This window comes from Cupressus sempervirens, chromosome 6 (genome assembly GCF_028749045.1).
Source record: "Cupressus sempervirens isolate cs-2001-9-10 chromosome 6, ASM2874904v1, whole genome shotgun sequence".
NCBI lineage: Eukaryota > Viridiplantae > Streptophyta > Pinopsida > Cupressales > Cupressaceae > Cupressus > Cupressus sempervirens.
The window spans coordinates 603,595,831-603,605,421 of record NC_143123.1 but is presented as its reverse complement, the minus strand read 5'-3'; the positions used below and the strand labels follow the sequence as shown (position 1 = coordinate 603,605,421).

The 9,591-nt window shown below is 32.5% G+C and overlaps 1 pseudogene; it reads left to right on the top strand.

Annotated features, from left to right (window-relative positions):
• The first annotated feature begins 8,648 nt into the window (after positions 1-8,648).
• Positions 8,649-9,355, top strand: LOC149553690 (uncharacterized; annotated as a pseudogene).
• Positions 9,356-9,591: the final 236 nt, after the last annotated feature.

Here is a 9,591-nt window from a genome sequence, read left to right as displayed (position 1 = left end):
TTCAATTTAAATTATTAATTTAGGAATTGAGTTAAAGATTAGGGTTTGGTTAGTGTTTGGTTTAAAAAGAAATTCTAGGGTTTCAATAAATATTAGGGTTTTCAGTTAGGAAATTAGATCTAAGGGTTTGATTTAGATTAGGGTTTGAGTTAGAGACCTAAGGGTTTTGATTAAATTTGGTTTGGATTAGATTATGGTTATAGTACAACCTAGGGTTACATTAGCTCATTTCAGTTACAGAACTTTAGGGTTAAAGACTAGGGTTAAGAGTTTTCAAATTAGGGTTAGAGTTTGAGTTGGGGTTAGAAATTATGGTTAGAGTTTGAGTTAGGGTTACGGTTACGGTTTGTGTTATTTTTTAGGGTTATAGTTAGTTTTAGGGTTATGTCCAAATCTAGTTCGTTCTCATATTTTTAATTTTCTACACAAATTTGTTCTTTTTGTTTTTTCTAATATTTTTCTAATAATTCAAGTTTAATTGTTTTTCTAATATTTTGTAATTTTTTTTCAAATATTTTATAATTTTTTTTCTAATATTTTCTAATGTTATATATACTAATTTATTTTCTTTAATGTTAAATACTAATATTTCCTAATGTTATAATACTAATTTTATTTTCTAATATTGTACAAGAAATTATCTTTCTTTTTAATATTTCACTTAGTAATGTTTTCCTAATAATTCTACACTGTTGTTTTTAATATTTTTGTAATGTTTTTCTAATATTTTCCAATTTTGAAGACTACTATTTTTAAAAATATTTTCTAAGGTTTTTCTAATAAAACTAATATTTTTCAAAAAAAAAAATTCTAATGCTTTTATAATAAAACTAATATTTTTCTAAAAAAAATTGTTTCTAATTAAACTAATTTATTTTTCTAATAAAACTAATATTTTTCTAAATTTTATTTTCTAATATTCTACACTATTGTTTTTTGATATTTTATAATATTTTTCTAATATTTTCTAATTTTCAAGACTAAAGTTTTAAAAATATTTTCTAATATTTTCTAATGTTTTTCCTAATATTTTCTCATAGTTTTCTAATATTTTCCAAACTGATATTTTTTAAATATATTTTTTAACATGTTTTTCTAATATTTAAATATAATATTTTTCTAATAAAAACTAATATTTGAATGTAATTTTTTTTCTAATATTTTTTATGTAATGTGTTTTCTAATGTTCTGATATTCTAGATTAATATTTTTTTAATATTTTCTAATGTTTTTCTAATATTCTAAACTATTGTTTTATTAACATTTTTCTAATATATAACTAACATATACAAAAAAAAAAATTATAAATGTTAAATTAATAGAATTAAGTAACATAAATAAACAATAAAAATATTAAATTAACATTAAAATACACTTTGAAAACATAAAAAACATTCAAATAATAACATATAGACATACCTAAAATAGTGCAATGATGAGAATCTAGAGGAGAATGTTGGGGCACGCTAACCAGTCAAACACGTTTGCTCCAACGTATAAGTCAAAATCAAAGCCGTAAAAATGAACAGTGAAATCGACAAAATGATGTTTAAAAATGTCACAGTTGTCTTAAAATATGTTCGCTGCGAACATATTAATGAGGTATGTTCGTAGCGAACATACATAATATATGTAAAATATGTTCGATGTGAACACTATTGTAATATATGTTCACTGCGAACATGGTTAATATGTTCGCATGAACAAATGATAAATTTGATTAGCGCAAATTGGATTTCCTTCATCCCACAAAAGTGGAACCCATTATTGTGGGTTCACCCTTATTTGTTTACAGATAGTCAGAGTGGCATTCATCTTGCAAAGAATTTAGCTCTACATTCAAAGACAAAACACATACAATTGCGGTACAATTTCATTTAGTCAGTTTTAGATGATGGACAATTAAAGCTAGAGAGGATACATACAAATGACAATCCAATGGATATCTTTACAAAGGTAGTGACAAGGGAGAATCTGAATTCCTCTTCAGCTTCAGTTGATCTTCTCGACTGAATAAAATAAAAACACAACAACATCCAGGGTGGTTTGATATTCTAGTGGGAGCTAAAAGTTTAGTAGTGCTATGATCATTCTCCAAGTGGGAGGTTATTATTGTGGAGTCTAATTAGTCTCCAAGTGGGAGATTATTATGATATGGAGCCTAATCAGATTCAGAGGTTTATTCAATGTGATTTCCCTCCAAATTATTTCTACTAGGGTTTGGGGGCAGCGCCCCAAGTGCTTGTAAGCACTAATTTTGTAAGTGGCAAAAGCTTGTATAAAAAGGCTTAGGGTTAGGGATTTCATAATGAATGGTGATATTGTAGCTTCTTGTGGTGGTATTGAGCTATAAGGGATTATGAATTGTAATCAAGTTATAATCACTAGATCATAATAATATTGGACTTGTTGTTGGTGGACATAGCCCAAGGATTGGGTGAACCATGTTAAATCTTGGTGTCTTGTGTTTTCTTTTATGTGATCTACTAGTTTTTGGTATTGGTTATATTTGCATGTAACTTCTATTTTTGTCTAAGGTTAATCCTAACATTTCTTTTTTGAGCTAGAATAATGGCTAGAAACCATAGCTAATGGAATTTAAGTAAATTACAAAAGTTCTTGAGCTGGAATAGTTATGTGGACACTCCATCTGAGATGATAGACTACATTGAATTTAAAGCTTAAGCATTCATAGTATCAATGCACAAAGAAGGTTGATGAGTGTATGCTCAGCATAAAACATTCCAAAATCCAATAATTTGTTACCATTTGTAGAAGTTTTTTCAGTATTCCTAATCAAATTCACAAGATGTCTAATAAGGAAGTAGAAGAAATTCAAGATTCAGACATGGAAATAGTGGAAGCTTCAGCTTCAAAGGGAGGAAAATCCTAACAAAGGAAACCTAATAGGTTTGTTGAAGAATGGATAAAGTTATTCTTGAAATACTCAAATGCTAATTCTACAAATGATCATGTGTTTGTGGACCCATATGCTCTATGTAGAGATGTTGCATGTCCTAGAGTTACAAGTTATGAACTTTTTAGATATTTTTATAGCAACAGAGAAAAGAAGATACTTGTTTGTAATCCATGAAAGAAAAACCTTGCAAATTTAATCTTTATAGAGGTCTTTGTGGATGTGGACTTGGTTAAGGCCTTAATCAAATATTATAATCCAGGGACCAAATCATTCCATAGGAGGGATGGAACTATTCTATGCACCTTGGACAGAGTTTTTTTCATTGAAGCATTTAGACTAGATAGTGCCATGAGTAAACTAGTAGACTTGGTTGACCTACAAGGAAAATTTGAGAGAAACACCAAGGCATACATAGGGAAATCAATTCTATGTCATATTCCCATGGACCTAAAGTAGGTGGGTGATTATCCCAAAAAGATTGACAAGAAGATGCCTTTGGACAAGTTTAAGAATTATTTTGTAAAAATTGTGTATGGTGTCCACAAGGTAGTTGGTAAAGATGGAACATATATGGTATATGGAGGAAAGTTTATCATTGCTAGAGATGTGCAAGACTCCTACCATGGTGGAGAATATGACTATGTTTAGTATATTCTGGCAAGAATGAAGGAGAACATTGGACTAGCCCAGAGAGGAGATATGGAGAAATTTAGTTTCCATCATTACTCACTACTGATGCACTTGATCCTGTACAAGAATGTGGGGTATATAAGACTAGACTTTATTGATCACACATGTGATATCAATGGAGAGCTTCTAGTTCAATTATGGACATAGGTATGGGACACTTCCTATCATTATTCTGATTGTCTCATTTTTCAATAATTTGAGTGCTATAATAATGAAAATGTTAGACCTAGGTTACTTCAGAGTACCTAAGGTATTGAAGAGTCTTTTGAGATAATCCCTACTCCATGAGAACAAAATATTAGACCATAATTGGGGAGACATTTTCCTATTTCCAACTTTTTCCTTAATGAGGGTTTATGTTTGTCCCCAACCCCCACGCATTTTTCCAAACTTCATTCCCCCTAGACTAGCCATCATTGAATTCATGTGGTACTTGTTAATGATTAATATGGAGTATTTAGGACCTAAAGTGCATAAGGTAACATTCTTATGTAGATATTTTAAGGTGGGGGACCTTTCAATTGGAAAAGAAGCCCTAAATTAGATTCATTCTTTCCTCCACCATTACAATCTATCAACTAGTCCTTACAGGATGTATGATCCTAATAATTGGATGAGGAACACCCTCAAAGAAATAAGAAATTGTGTGTTGCCTAATAACAAGGAGTTTCCCCATGAAGACCTCATTCCCAGTATTTTTGTTGAGGGGGAGGTAGCTAAAAAATTGTCAAAAATTGATGATGTATAAAGGGTAGAAAGGGAGTTGTAGATAGCTGATCCAAATTTCAAGGGTTTTAACCTAGATGTCCCCTACCCACAAAGAATTAGAAAGATGGTGGTTGACCATGTAGAAATTATTGTACAAATTCTAGAGGAGACACTTGGGGAAGAAGAGAGGGTAGAAGTCAGTACTTTGTTGATTTAAGACAAAAATACATACAAGATAAGGTCATTGTGGCTGAAAATACATTAACTGATCTAGAGCTAGCAACAAGAAGGTTGGATGATAGGATCATCCAAGCCCAAAAATTTATAGATGATGATGAGTTCATCAAATTAGATTACTTTAAGAGCTTCTTGTATAAAATTAAATAGAGTGAATTGGTGTTGAAGATGAAACTAAGTGAGTTGGATCAACAGAAACAAGAATTGATTGAAAAGTTGCATGCTTATGATCTTGAAAGTGAAGTCATGACTCTTGAGGAGGAAATTGATCTAGTTTAGAGGAGTAGGATGCTACTAGTGCCTAGATGAGATTTGGAACAAGTATTTATACTTGAACAAATCAGGAGACAAGAGAATGTCATTTCATATGAGACAAGGCAACATGGTAGTATGGAAACTATAGGGCACCTCTAGTATATAGATCTCTAAGGCTATGTAACATTTTTCATTTATGAATGAGGAAAAGGTAGAGGAGATATAAACAAGGTTAGCCAAATCTTTTCATGATTACAATGATGTTAGGAAGTAGTATGAGGATGAACTTAGGAAGAGCCATGTTTATAGAGAGAAAATAGGGGAACTTGAGGCTAAGGTCCAAGTGCTAGAAGTTGAAGTTGCATGTCTTTGAGAGAAACTATCCAATGCAAAGCAAGTTGCCATTTTAGAATAGAGCAAGGAATATGACAGTCAAATACAGCCATCCAAGGTCACAACATAGAGTACAACACACACTAATGAGCTAGAGATAGATGAAATAGAGCCCAAAAAGATGAGCATTGATGCTCCACCAACACAACAAGGTGATGAGGTAAGGACATTTGTCCTTAAGAGTATGATTGGCCATAGGGTTAAAACTCTAAAAAGTACATCACAACAGGCCCATACATTATATAATTCTTTAAGAGATGGTGAACGATTATGCAATGAAGCACTTTCATGGCTATCACCCATATTTAATCTTTGGGGGCCATATACTCAATTCTTAGAGAGGTTGATTATGCTAATGGCTAAAAAGCCAAATTTTCCTCATAAGATAATTACAGTAATTGAGAGCCTAGAGATAATAAAAGAATTAATTAGATTCATTATTGGAAAAATGAAAATAGTACAAGGAAAGTTGAAAGTTCTATCTTAGGGACTTGAGCATTGTAGTCCACCAATTTTGGATATAAGTAGTAAATTGAGACAATGGTAGTCAACACTGGTGCCCCATTCAATAATTTGTGAAGTCAACACTACTGCCCCATTCAATAAATTGTAAAGTCAACAATGGTAGTAAACCAAGAGGCCACAAAAAAATTTTGTGAAGTGAACATTGGTGCCCCATTCAATAATTTGATTGACTCCTTGTTCAGAGCTGAAATAGATTTGAATAGATTTTTAGAGGAGTCTAAAGCCATAACAAATGCCAGGTGGATTAAAGCCATAAAGGACCTAGAATAGGTTAAAACTACAGAATGGCCCACCAAGAGAGAGATCTATGTATGGGAAGCAGTGGGAGAGATGAAAGCTCTACCAGTAGGAGGTAGTTGAGGATTTACTTGCTAAGGACAAAAGAAGAAAAATAATTAAAGTTAAAACTCCACTAATAAATTACTACATGCTAACTTTTCAGCAACATCCTCTTTTTGGATCAAGTGTAAAGGAATATCTTAATTGTAACTTTTTGTACATGTCCTACTACCTTTCTCTTCCATTTAAATTTTGAAATGTGTCCTCCTCCCATTTGAGACTTGTTGCAATCCTTTATAAGAATTTCCAAGATGTGGAGTAGAGGTTGGAAGTCTGTAGATTTTTTAGGTTTATGTCATTTATAGTCCATCTAGTTTTGTTTATTGTATGACTGCATGAATTGTCTTGTAAACTTGAAGATATAGTGAATATGAATGATGAAGCTATCAAGTTTTGATTTATATTTTGAGTCTATATCAGTATTGTATCTATTTTCAGAGGAAATTAATACAAAAAAAGGTTCTTCATATCCATGTATCTAAGTTTTGTCTCCTTTCTTGCATATATGTGATCTTGATATTGAAGTGAATAATGTTCTTTCAATTTAATGCAATTTAAACAAATTATATTAATTTATTTTAGTGAGTGATGGGGTTTTGGGTATATAAGAAGGATATAATAAGAACGAGATTCAGAGTTCATTGTTGACAATTTTAATTGCAAGTCAATTAAATAGGTCTAAAGTTGCTAGTTTTGACTCTATATAACAATGGATAAGGCACTGATCAATTAATTTCAGTTGAAAGTTGATGATTCATTTGGTTGCAAAATATTTATGCCAATAAAAAATCAATTTTCCATTTTATGTAATGAAGAACTAAAGTTATTGGTCAACACTTATTTGTAATAGCTTTTCTTTTGATTATAACTAGCTATTGTAATCAAAACATTCATTGAAAATATAAGAAGAAATTATGCCCATTATCTTCTATAAGGGATAGGTTTGAAAGAAGAATTATTAGTGAGAAAATTCCTGAAGAGAAAATCAAAATAATAGTCACAATCATATCCCTGAGGTGCACCCAACTTGGCCCTATAGAGCATAAAGTGTAGAGAGTCTAGTGTATTGTGTTGAAGTTGGTTTAGAGATGAGATTAACCTTGTTGAATATGGGAACTAGCTAATCCTTAGGCTTTATTTCATCTTATGCACACTGATATTGGGTTATAAGTACCTAGTAGTCCAAAAACACCAACACAATGAGTTTAGTCACTTTCTCCACAATAATCATAAGTATCAAATTACTAAAAAACATCTTTTTAATGCGAAAGAAGAGACAACATCAAAGCCACAAATAATGACACCTCATCTATGGAAGTTGGAATACAATCGACTAAGTTATCAAGGTAATGTCCAATTTTTGGTCCGAAGTTTGAAATTTGTATTTTGATATTGTCTTTTATTTAGTAATGATGTAATTGATGCTAGTGAAGGTCATCAAGGCATCAATGACTAACTTCCTAGAGGAATAAAAATTTATCCTACAACCTATACTACAAGGATCTTTCAAATGTGCATTTTTTTGATGCTATGCATATTGGAAAGAATGTAATAGAGACACTATAGAAAATATTGAATGGAAGGTGTGGCAGGAAAAATTGCCAAAATTTGTAATGACATTCATGAATGCAATCATGCACTGAAATATTTTATTGAATCAAATATCAATGGAGACTACATAAATATGAGTACCTTTCCTTGGTTATTAACGTAGAAAAAAAGTGATGCATTAAAAGAATTAATAGAAAAAACAAAATTTCCCATAGGATTTGCTACAAATATAAGTAGTCTTGTATCAAGGAAAGGTGATTTTGGGCCAGGGTTGAAAATGCATGATTGGCATACTTTTGTCATAGTAAGTCATGTTCTCTATTTACAATATATTTGTAAAGATGCATGTACTACCTATTGTATTATTTCATAATTGTTAGTACCCAAGGTGGTCTCAGTTTTAAAACTTTTAGTTTCAGAGGTTGAACCTCTTTGAACCACTTCGAACTGAGGTTTGAAGTAGTTCAAAGAAGTTCGATAGTTCAAAGCAGTTCAATGGTTCAGATGACTCATCCTGTAGGTTCAATACAAGCAAATTTCAGACTCTGGTTTTGAAATGTAGATTGCAGAAGGTATTCAAGATTCCATGGAGGACACCCAGAGTTACACATGATTAAAAATAATAAAAATAGGCATTTGAAGTTCATAATGAGAGCCTAAAAGTGAATTCATCGCTGAAGCATGAATGAAGCAATGAGAGGTTGGGCTGTGAAAGCTGCATGGTCCGAAAAAATCAGATGAACATGGACATAGCTTACACTCGAGCCTCATCTGCCATTAGACTAAAGATGTGAAAAGGAAATAAAGTAGACAAAGCAGCTGGATGGCTAATCAAAGATGTGCTTTCATAGCTTATGTGCATGGGCTTGGATTTTGAAATATATATAGCATTCTCTCATCTTGGAACCCAAGAGTGAATGCATGCACAATAGGTACAGAGCGGCTTTCCCGAACCTTGGAGTAAGCATGTACAAAGGAATGAAGGACTGTGAGCATGCCAAGAGAGAGAACAACCCATGGACATACAATCATGCTCACAAAAATAGATCAAGTTAATCAGGTAATTGGAATTGATTTACTGTCACAATCACTTTTTCCAGCCATTATGAAGCTTGCAGAAGACAAGCGTTAAAGATTTTGCCTTGCTGCAGTAGAATACATTCCTCTGCTTGCAAGTCAATTGGGGGTAGAATTCTTTGATGATAAGTTGGGTTCACTCCTCATGCACTAGCTTGGTGATAAGGTGTGCTCAATTTGTGATGTCGTGGCCAACAATTTGAAGCAACTTGCCGAAGAGTTTGGTCCAGATTGGGCAATGTCGTATATTGTTCCACAGGTTCCAGAGATGATTGACAATCCTCACTATTTGTATCACATGAAAAATTGCACACTATTTCATTCTGGCACCAGTGATGTGGGGAAGAAATTATATGTGAAAGAATGTTACCTGTTGTTATCAATGCATCAAAAGGCAGAATTCCAAGCATTTGGTTCAATGTGGCAAAGGTTTTGCAATCATTGATCCCTATCGTTGATCGCTCGATGGTGGAATAGATTATTCGCTCATGTCTTGTTGAACTAAGTAAAGACCCAGATGTTGGTGTACGATACTTTGCTATTCAAGCACTCCAGGCCTATGACCAGATCATGATGTCAAATTCTATGAAGAGAGGTAGAATTTTAAATGTACAAAGTATGTATGAGGGATTTGGCATATCACCCATCCAAGAAATCTGATTAAATGCCTTAGCCTTGGCTTAAAGGAACTTATCTGGGTTTTGGGGAGAAGCTGGGCACTTAGCGGGTGCATTGAATAGAATCTATATTATTTTCCCAAACTAGACGACAGGTATCGATAACAAAAGCATATGGAAAAATTGTGTATCATCATAAAATTGAAGTGTTTCTTATGATTTAATTTGACTGTGAAGCTGCATAGTCCGAGATGTCCTTGAAGTAAGAGAAAATGCTAG